We start from the raw sequence: 5,969 nt of genomic DNA, 5'->3' as shown, positions 1-5,969 counted from the left end.
TAGGATCTCTCGATCTCGCTATAGGTCCCTAATGTCACTAATACTAACTTTCGTCCTGAAAAGCGACTAATGGTCTAAACTATACCTATCTTTCGATCTTAGCACAGTTTAGTCGAATTAATTGTGATCACGCAACCTACCCTACCTTTCGGTCTAATGGGTCGATCCAAAAGAGGTATCTAACTGGTCGCATGCATTCAACTCGTCAGATACAAGATTAAAGACAATTAAAACGAAAGTAACCTTACAAGGTCGATCGATCGACCAACTATGTCACGATCGATCGATCGACACGGTTCAAACCGATCGTGTCTAACCTATTGCCGCCTAGCCATAAATCGCCTACATCCTAGCACTACGAGTTTAGCTACTCATGACGAAGGTAAAAACAACATATAAACTAATGACAATTATGGAATTCATGTTTGATGCAAATAACAATAATAATGAAGCGATAATTGGCTTTGGGGAACGCTAACTATCAATTCTATACTACTAAAAGCAATAAACGGAAAATAAAGAATGAATACCGAAAATTCAGAGGAAGATTAAGATTAAGAACTGAAAGATCCGATGCAAAGTCGATATATCAAACCCTAATTGCGAAATTAAGCTAAATTATTATGAAGAGAAACTTAAATAAAACTTGATGTAAAAACTCTGATAAAAGCTAGATCCTCAACTAGATAGTTTTATGTTACGTTATATAGGAATAACAACGCAACAACTTATTCCAAAACCTAAAACTTCACGGGCTTTCTAAATCTAAATGGAATCGAAGTCCGGTCGATCGATCAAGAGGTGGTCGATCGATCAATATCGCAAAAAAGAGCTTCGGGATCGATAGGTGGTCGATCGATCGATGATGCTAGTCGATCGACCGGATTAATTTCTTTGCTTGACTTCTTTAAACTCGTGGATTCGTCTTTCGGGCCTTGGATTGCGCGCAAGCTTGTTCCTTAAGCGGTTCCTTTACGTCATTTGCAATGCGACTTACTCGGAAACAGATTTGGCTTGATTTCGCTAAATTCTCCACATTTTCGCAATAAAGTACAAAAGCACGAAAGTAGAGGAAAATAGAGAAATATGGGCATAAATAGCACAATTGAGCTCTGAAATGCGTGTAAAAAGAGATGTAAAACATCATATAAATGACACGCATCAATAAACATTTCATTTCATAATTATACATGCCGGTTAAATAGAATAAACAAGTACAATAAACAAGTACGTGGGACGGGATTATTAATGTCACACTCATACTTATGGCTTGCATCTCACCATAAGTACGGATGGGAACATCAGTCCCGACGATCATATCGCAACTAGAGGGCCTATGTCTCACCCCTAGTGTCCGATAGGACCAAGACTCAGGGACGGGATGACTAATGTCACATTCATACTTATGACCTGCATCACCATAAGTACGGATGGGAACATCACTCCCGACGATCATACCGCAACTAGAGGGCTTATAGCTCACCCCTAGTATCCGATAAGACCAAGACCCTCACAACCGAACAATACAAGACGTTATCAAGAATATGACTCTTACAAGTACTTATAATAAATATCTCATACTTGTATTATATTAATAAATGTTCCATTTTATAATTTAACATGCCGGTTAAATAAAATATAACAAGCGATAATGAATAATTTACGTTATGTGAAATTTACGGGTTAAAATGGAAACTCGCACAAGTGATTTCTTCATGAACCTACTACAACACATGACATTGGCCCAAACCATTCAATCATATAAGTCCAACAAAAGAAATGAGGTGAGCCTAATAATTTAACCATGGTGAGTCCAAAAATCTTAAGGTAGTGAGCCCAAAAAAACAAAACCAAATGAGCCCAACTGATAATCTCAAATGAGCCCAACTTTTAATCTCCAATGAGCCCAATTGAAATAATAGGTAAACGAACGATATTAACGAATTACGTTACATAAAATACGAGACGAATATATTTAATTATATTTTAAATAAACCAAACTAGCGTCAAAACAATTTATAAACACGACTCAAAGAACCATTTGGGCAGCCCAATACTTGCAGAAATGTTAAACACTCAACTGTCTTGTGTGAGACAAAGTTGAAACTTCAATCTAGCAGCTAGTGCCCTATAATTCACGCATTTAAAATTCAATGACAGACCCACCATTATCTCCTAATATAAATCTATAATTTGTTTGTTTTTGTACCATAAAATATTACAAACAAATCTCCCAAAATGGAGAGCTTTGAAGTAGAAAACACTGAGAATGATAAGGAAGACAAGCATGCCTTAAAATAGGGTAAACAGCCCATAAATTCTACCACCAAACATGACGAAAACAGTCCCGAAGCTACATAAAACATCCCACAATGGCAGCTCTTCTCCCTGGCCAAAACAGAGTACCAATCGTCCCATACGACTCTATTTTTCCGCGTAAAAACGGTCCCATGTCGAGTGATATTAAGACAATGCTTGAGATAAAATTGACGGAAATACTCACGTAGAAAGTAAGCTCAAAACAGACTCGAGGGATCACAAAAAACCGTTCCAACTCCAGCCCAATTAATCCTCATTACCACTATCCCAAAGCAGTCCTAAGGCTGCGATACAACCGTTCCAAACAGAGGGAAAATACGCCTCAATCTACTCCATTCCTACGCATAAAGCGGACCAAGGTCGAGCTAAACTAGGACCCCATTTGCGACGGGTTTAAGACGAAAGTTCCCAAGTAATAAGAAACTCAAAATCAGTCCCGAAAGATTACCCTACCTGTCCCAAAACTGAACTCAAGCATCCACTTTCACAAGTCCAAGTGAGCCCTAAACCGAGCTCAAGCGAACAGAGCTCAAGACGAAATTTCAATCTCAAAACAATCCATTTTAAACACCAATTTAAGACAAAAATTACCATACAAGAAGGAAAAGAGCAAAGAATCAGACTTTAGTGAATAAGAGCATATAAAACGATACAACAAGACGGAAATTCAACATTTGTCGAGTAACCTATCACAGTTACCTTTAACTCTCAAATTCCCGAGTGAAAACGTCCAAAGCACGAGCATTTCTTCAGTATCCGAGGTCTTCAACAAAAAGGGAGGAAAAACGAGTTGTTTGAGTCACCAAAACCGAGTTTGTCATAAAATGCCCATTTCGAAAATTCAAAAAAATCAAAGCTTTCTTACTTTAAAAGAACGAGGGAGGGACGAGGAAGCTAATGGTGCAAAAATAATGGAGTTTGGTTGAGAAATAAGGGAGAAATCTGGGTTTTTGGAGGTCGAAAATGGTGTTTGTACGGTTGATGTTGTTGTTGCAGTTGAGGTTGTTTCTCGCAGGGAAAAGAGAGGAAGAAGAAAAGGGGGTGGGGACGGGTGCTTGAAAACAACAACAATAAATAATATTAATAATAATATATAATAATAATAATAATATCTAATGATATAAAATAATAATAATATAAAAGTAGAGTGAAAAAGGGTAGGTGGGTGTGATGTGTTGTCGATAAATGGTTGGTCCGGATTAAAGCAGGTACAAAGTAAAATGTGACGGTCTATAGCTAGACGGAAAAATGTCTCGAGTTTATTTTAACTTGAGACGGAAACTAATATTATTACTGTCACTATTATTGTCCGACCAAAATACGTATACATTTATTCTTATATAAATTATGTCTTAAAAATATAATTTAATAATAATACGTATTTTTATATAAACAAGCTTTTATATATTACTTTTATAAAAATCGTGTTTGACGTAAAATTAATTAAACTGAATAATTCAAAAATACAAAATAAAGCAATCAAACGGTTTAATAAATTTTGAATGTCAAAATGGAAAATCCGCGGGTGTTACAATCACTCCATCTTTTAAAAAGTTTCGTCCTCGAAACTTGAAAGTAGAAATGAAAGATTATAAAAATAAAACTTAGCTTTTTGGAATTGGTAACCAATCATTTAAAAGGCTACTCACTTGTAAGAATTAAAATTCTTTCAAAAGTTTCAACTAAAATTTTCTGACAGAACCAGATTGAAGGGTAAATCATTGGTATAAATCAAAAATCAAAATACTTTCAAAAACATTAATGAAGAGTTTTCAAAAGTATAAGTCTCATTCATGGAACGAAATTGCTCCTTGTCGTGCACACAACAACGCTAACTTTCCAAGTTAAAAACAGATTTAAAAAAAAAATCAATTGCCGACAAGCGTAGAACAAGTTATCAAACGTCTCCAATAACGAGTTCTAACATCCTATCAACTTTAAAATCAAAAGAAAGGGTAATCTACTCAAATTTTCTTTTGCAAAATCCAAAATAGAAATAAAAGTTTCACTTTTAAACTCAAAAAGGAGTCAAATTCCTGAGAATAAAACATTAAACTTTCACCAAGAAATTTTAAGTAGATCCAAGTTAACAGGAATTGTATAAAATTTAAAGGGAATCTCGGGTTTAGCAATTAAAATCATGTTAAAGAAGTCTACACTCAAGGAACAAAAGGAGAATTAAATCAAATTTTCATTTTCAAACCCTTAAAATAGGTAAGGTTTGCAAAAGTAACATAAACTTTTACACCGAATCAAAACTGGTAGCTTGAAAGTTTAGAAATTGAACAAAAGTAAAGTAACTTTGACTTCATAGATACAAGTATGCAAAAAGGATTCAATCTTAACTAATCAAAAGAGCTATGATGAATTTCATAGGGCAAGGATTGAAGTCAGGTTTACAAGGATGTAAAAGATAGAGCTTTATAGGTTACCAGCATCAAACTTAAAAGAGGAGTATGATGAAGCAAGGAAAAGAGGTATGAACGGTAACACTTATGGTCAAAGAGGATGAATTAGACAACAAGGAAACGCCGGGTACTCAAACCTCAAACCACAACGTTACCCTAAACGGCTCCGAAAACCTCTTGATAACAAAACTTATAATTACAACACTTCCGAGGATTTCCTCAAAACACTCATGTTACTCCATCCTAATCTATTCCTTGAAACAGGGTATTCCACTATAGTGTAATCTCATCATTCTAAATCCTCAAACATCTTCCACAAGATCAAGCTCAAGGTTTCCAACAAAGTTATACTCATATCCAAATAGTGTCATCCATGGGTTCCTCAGAAAGTAAAACCCTCAATCAAAAATCCCAATACCAAGCTCTAAATTCCCAGAAAAGGTTCCTCAAATATTCCACAAGGTTCTCATTTCAATACAAGGTAGAAACATGTCAACCCAAAGTCTGAAACACCATTAGGATCTCAAGTCCTTCTATCCTTTTACTTATTACGGATTCCCAAAAGCGGAACTATACTCAACTACGACATCATCCCATCATCTCAATTACTCAATATAACCTCAAAGTTTCTAAAACCATAGGGTTAACAAAGACTTCTCAATACTAAGTCTCTCTCGACTCAAGAACTCTCAAGAGCCGACTAATATCAAATCACGTCACCAATCCATTATGGTCATCAACATCCCAAGGTATATTCTTTCAAATCCGGTATTTACCATCGAGTTCCCAAGAAACAAGATCTTAGTATAACAACACTTTACCACCTCATATTTCTTCATCCTAATGCCATAAATTGAAACTATGTTCCTTAACTTAACAATTGACGTCCACCATACCATTATCTCTTCTAGCTACTAAAGCAAGCGCTAAGATTCCCCAACAATGTAGCTTAATCTCATTCCCATGCCATACCTCAAGTAGTAATCAAGATCATTCACTAACTAATAATCCCACAATTAGCCTTTCACAGAAGGTAACATACACATTATCAAACCCTCATATCCAAAGCGACTACGAAAGCCAATCATAAACTCGACTTACTTAGTCAATCCTACATCCTCAAATCCACCATTCAATTTCATCCATTTAAAGTCAAGTACTAAGCACTAGTATCCCAAGACACGTCTCAGTACACTTCCCGAGGCTTTCAAATCCCAAACATAAACAACAAAGCCAAGTTCT

Source organism: Silene latifolia, chromosome 2 (genome assembly GCF_048544455.1).
Source record: "Silene latifolia isolate original U9 population chromosome 2, ASM4854445v1, whole genome shotgun sequence".
NCBI lineage: Eukaryota > Viridiplantae > Streptophyta > Magnoliopsida > Caryophyllales > Caryophyllaceae > Silene > Silene latifolia.
Note: the sequence above shows the minus strand (reverse complement) of the source record.